Below are 5,600 nucleotides of genomic sequence, written 5' to 3' on the forward strand. Positions count from 1 at the left end.
GGGTCCTGCAGGCAGGTGTCAACTGCACAGGAGTTTGTGCTTTTTTTGAAACAAGGTCCTGCTCTGTTGCTCAGGCTGGAGTACAGTGGCATAATCATGGCTCACTGCAGCCTCAACCTCCCAGGCTCAGGTGATCCTCCCACCTCAGCCTCCCAAGTAAGCAACACTTATAGGTGTGCACCACCACACCGAATTTTCTGTAGAGACAGGGTTTCACCAAGTTGTGCAGGCTGGTCTCAAATGCCTGAGCTTAAGTGATCCACCCACCTCAGCCTCCCAAGTAGCTGAGATCACAGGCGTGTGCCACCACACCTTGCTAATGTGTTTATTATTATTTGTAGAGACAGGGTCTCGCTGTGTTGACCAGGTTGGTGCACAGAGGTTTTAAACTTTGGTGCTTGGAGTCCCCAAAATGACACCCTAAGGCAGTGTGTCTCTTCCCTTATTTTTTTTTAGTTATCTAAGATTTTTCTTCATCTTTTTTTTTTTTTTTTTTTTTTTTTGAGACTGAGTTTCGCTCTCGTTACCCAGGCTGGAGTGCAATGGCACCATCTCGGCTCACCGCAACCTCCGCCTCCTGGGTTCAGGCAATTCTCCTGCCTCAGCCTCCTGAGTAGCTGGGATTACAGGCACGCGCCACCATGCTCAGCTAATTTTTTGTATTTTTAGTAGAGATGGGGTTTCACCATGTTGACCAGGATGGTCTCGATGTCTTGACCTTGTGATCCACCCGTCTCGGCCTCCCAAAGTGCTGGGATTACAGGCTTGAGCCACCGCGCCCAGCTTTCTTCATCATTTTTTAAACCTGTTTATGATGTAATTCACAGCATTTTATAAATATTGCCATTTTAAAGCAAAACAGTTTAAACAGCCTTTTCAGCGTATCCAGGGGAACAAAAACGCCATTACAGTTTGATACCATTCTCCACTTAGAGGACACCAACAAGCTGTTCTTCCACAGCTAGAATTTATTTCTTCTTTTCCTTGAACTCCTATTTCTGTTCCACTTCCCCCACATATTTGTATCCTAATGCAAAATGTGTTATGTTGAAAGGTGTGGGCATCAGAGATATTTTCTGTTTCTCTCCTGGGTACAGAATGGGATTTCAGTCCACTTTCCTCACACCAGAGGTGTGTCAAGCCGGTGGCATCACTGATGGGGAGGCTCTGAGGGTAGAGTGCAGCTCACCCCCACTCCCCACTGGGCCCCTGGGGCGGGGCCTGCCATGTGCCAGGCTGAGGATGGTGGCACAGAGCCCCCCGCCCCCCTTCGAGCAGTGTGGGGTCAAACAACCTGGGCTGTTGCCGGGCATCTGTTACTGAAGCTTGGCCTGGCCCTACCAAACACCAGTCTCAGGGCACCCTGGCAAAAGATACGCACTGAGGCTTAACATTGAACAATAATCTGGTCAGTTGTGATTATTATAAGTACCCAATCAAAATGATATGCATATATTTCCAATTTTCAAAAATAAGCATAAAAATAAAATTGAATTGGAAATGATTTTTTTTTTTTTTTTTAAGAGACTGAGTCTCACTCTTGGCCAGGCTGGAGTACGGTGGTGCAATCTTGGCTCACTGCCACCTCTACCTTCCAGGTACAAGTGATTCTTCTGTTTCAGCCTCCTGAGTAACTGGGATTACAGGCACGTGCCACTGTGCCTGGCTAATTTTTGTATTTTTAGTAGAGACAGGGTTTTGCCATGTTGGCCAGGCTGGACTCAAACTTCTGGCCTCAAGTGATCCACCTGCCTCAGCTTCTCAAAGTGCTGGGATTACAGGCAAGAGCCACCATGCCTGGCCAGGAATGCATTATTTAATTATCTGTATGGTGTATCTTTGCAAACAGTTCATATCTTCATGGGAAGATATTAGGGCTGAAATTAGACAGTTTGTCAGTTTTTTTCCTGTTTTTCATCTTCATGGATACAGAAGCTCAGAAAGCTTGTTCACCTAAAGAAAGAGAAGGGAATGCCGGGCGCGGTGGCTCAAGCCTGTAATCCCAGCACTTTGGGAGGCCGAGGCGGGTGGATCACAAGGTCAAGAGATCGAGACCATCCTGGTCAACATGGTGAAACCCCGTCTCTACTAAAAATACTAAAAAAATTAGCTGGGCGTGGTGGCTCGTGCCTGTAATCCCAGCTACTCAGGAGGCTGAGGCAGGAGAATTGCCTGAACCCAGGAGGCGGAGGTTGCGGTGAGCCGAGATCGCGCCATTGCACTCCAGCCTGGGTAACAAGAGTGAAACTCCGTCTCAAAAAAAAAAAAAAAAAAAAAAAAAAAAAAGAGAAGGGAATACAAGTTTGTATTATATATACAAGCACTCTTGGTCTTCTAGATCCTTCCATGTGTTGAAATCTCACGTATCACCAAGAGAAAGAACCATCTGCTCCCACAATACAGGATTTGGGAAGAATGTCCTCCAGTCTGGGCCACTGGAGTGCGAAGACCACAGGGGTAGACCCTTCACTCCTCCCACACATCCCCCTCAGGAGGGTAACAGGCTGGGCGACCAGGATGTCATCATGGACCTCTGCTCACTGTTCCCATTGTGGCCCCTGCCTGTGCTTCTCCAGGCCCCTCCCAAATGAGGATGGCAGCCAGGGTGCCGAGTTTGAGTCCAGATTTCGGCTTTGCCACAGACATTCCTCTTCTCGAGCTCCCACGCCTGCAAGCCCAGCATGCCTCACGCCTGCAGTCCCACACCTGCAATCCCAGCATGGCTCATGCCTGCAGTCTCACGCCTGCAATCCCAGCACTGTGGGAGGCCAAGGCAGGGTGGATCAGGAGTTTGAGACCATCCTGGGCAATATAGCGATACCCCATTTTTACAGATAAGGCAATTTTAAGGTCAGGTGCAGCAGCTCATGCCTGTAATCTCAACACTTGAAGCTGAGGCAGGAGGATCACTTGAGCCCAGAAATTCAAGATCAACGTGGGCAACATGACAAAACCCCATCTCTATCAAAAAATTAGCCAGGTGTGGTGGTGCATGCCTGCAGTCCCAGCTACTCGGGAGGCTAAGGTAGGAGGATCCCTTGAGCCTAGGAGATGGAGGTTGCAGTGAGCCAAGATCACACTGCGACACTCCATCTTGGGCAACTGAGACCTTGTCTAAAAAAAAGAAAAAACAGGGCGTGGTGGTGTGCAGCTATAATGCCAGCTACTTTGGGGTGGGGGTGGGGGTGGGGGTGGGGGGGCCAAGGTGGGAGGATTGCTTGAGCCCAGGAGTTCAGGGTTGCAGTGAGCACCAGTGATGCAGTGTGCAGGGGGGTTGAACAGACCATGCACACAAACCACGAGGAATAAAGAAACTCAAAAGCACTGTGAAGCTACACTCCACCCCTCAGAATGGCAGTAACTAGAAGGTGGATAGGGCTGAGAGCTCGAAAGAATACAGGGACAGGAAGATTTTTCACCGATGGTGAGAGCATGGACTGGCCCAGGACTTGTGGAAAGCACCAAGAGGCACCCATTCGAAAGCAGAAAGTGCATCTAACAGGTGCCCACTCAGCAGCCACACCCAGGGTATTCAAGAGGGTCTGGAAATCAGTGTGCTGGGTTATTTGGGAGTGACTGAGTTGTCTGGGGGTGGCTTGGTTATTTGAAGGGTGGCTGGGTTCTCTGGGGTGACGGTTATCTGGGGGTGATGGTTATATGGGATGAGTTATCTGAGGGGTGCCTGGGTTATCCAGGAGATGACTGGTTTATCTGGTTACCTGAAGGGTGACATGGTTATTTGGGGGTGATGATTTTATCTGGGATGACTGAGTTATCAGGTGAATAGATATGTGAGGGGTGCCTGCATTATTTGGTGTGATTGGTTTATCTGTCTGGGTTATCTGAGGGTGACTGAGTTATCTGGGGTGAATAGGTTATGTGAGAAGCGACTGTGTTATCTGAGGGTGAGTTGGTTTATCTGCGGTGCCTGGGTTGTTGGGGTAACTGGGTTATCTGGTAGAGACTGTTAACTGGAGGTGCGTGGATTATTTGGGGTAACTGAGTTTATCTGGGGTGACTGGGTGGTTGGGTGCAGGGACTGGATGTAGCTGAACTGCCTGCCTCAGGATGTTTGCTGGAAGCCGTGGGCTGGCCTCTGTGAGAAACATGCAAGGGTCTTTAAAAGCGTAGACAGCGTGAAAGCTCACAGCAGACATGCATACCCTCTGCAGCCCAGGGAGGCAGGGGGACTTCCTGGCTTGCACATAGCGGTGGCCGGACCTGCGAGCACTGGGGCTCAAGATACATTTTTGGAATGAATTATTGAATGAACTTAAAACTCCAATCACGCTAAATCTTTCATATAAAAGATCGTGTACGTACGTCCTGGTATAGTGGGAAGGGGACCTACACGAAGGAAAACCGCTGACCGAAGAGGGCCCTGTGGGCGCGGACGACGCGGAACGCGCCTGAAACCAGATCCGGCGGCTCCCAGAGGGAGCATAGGACGGAGGGCGATGGCTGTGGGGAGTGGAGGGGACCCCCTAAGCTGAACGTCTGTGGAACAGGGGACCGGATGGGGAGGTGGGGAGGAAGTGCGGGGTGCAGGAGAGGGGCCCCCGCGGAGGTGATGGGGTCACTTAGGGCGGGACTGGGGGGCCCTCGGGTGGGGCAGGGAGGTGCCCTCATTGTTGGCACACGGGCGCCCGAGCCCCGGGAAGAGGATGCCGGCCTCCCCGCCGGTGGCCGCAGCACCCCAGGAGCGCGGGAGCTTCCAGGCCCACAGCAGGGCGCGGCCGGGGCAGGGAGGAAGAGAGAGGAGGCGACTCCAAGCGTTGGGCCCGGGCAAGGAAGCCCCCTCCGCGTCCTGGGCTGGGTAGGGGGGCCCTGCAGTGCTGCGGTTGCAGCCCCAGCGCGCTCCCAGTCCTCGCGGCGCAACCGCGCGGGGCCCCCGCCCGGGCCCGAAGCCCTCAAGCCCCGCAGGGCCGCCCCCACCCCCGCCTACCCCCCCGCGGGCCGGGGCAGCCCCCACCCAGCCGCCCAGTGTTCCCAGGAAGAGGGACCAGTCATTACTAATTCATTTCATTTCATTTAAACATTTTCTGCAAAGTCATCGCCCACGCCGCATCTGCGTGGCGGGGGGGAGCGGGGGGGGAGGAGCCACGCAGCGGAGTCGCCGCAGGTAAACAGCCCCCTCCCCGCCGCGGGAGCCGGGCCGCCGGCCCCAGGCAGGGACAGCAGCCGCCGCCCGCAGTCTAGGCCCGGATCCCGCCGCCGCCCCCGCCGGAGGCACGCGCCAGGGCGGGGGCCGGGCTGCGGCGGCGGCGGGCGGCTCCGTTGCCCCCCCACCCCCGCGCCGGCCCGGGCCGCCCGACCCCTGCCCCAGGGGGCGGCGGCGGAGCAACCCCCAAACCCCGCCGCGGGCTCCGCGCCCGGCCAGCCCCGCTCCCGCCCTGCGCCCCCGGCTACTTCCATCCCCCGGCGCCCCCCGCTCGGTCCCGGCGTCCCCTGCTACCCTCTCCCGCGCCCTCCGTCCTTGTGCCGCACCCCGGACTCCCCGCACCCGGCCCTGATCCCCGCCCCCGCGCCGTGCGCGTCCCCTCCCGCCCGCGCCCCCCGCGCCGGGCCCCGCCCCGCGCCCCCCGCCCCGCCCCGCCCGC

The sequence above is a fragment of the Saimiri boliviensis genome, chromosome 21 (genome assembly GCF_048565385.1).
Source record: "Saimiri boliviensis isolate mSaiBol1 chromosome 21, mSaiBol1.pri, whole genome shotgun sequence".
Lineage (NCBI taxonomy): Eukaryota > Metazoa > Chordata > Mammalia > Primates > Cebidae > Saimiri > Saimiri boliviensis.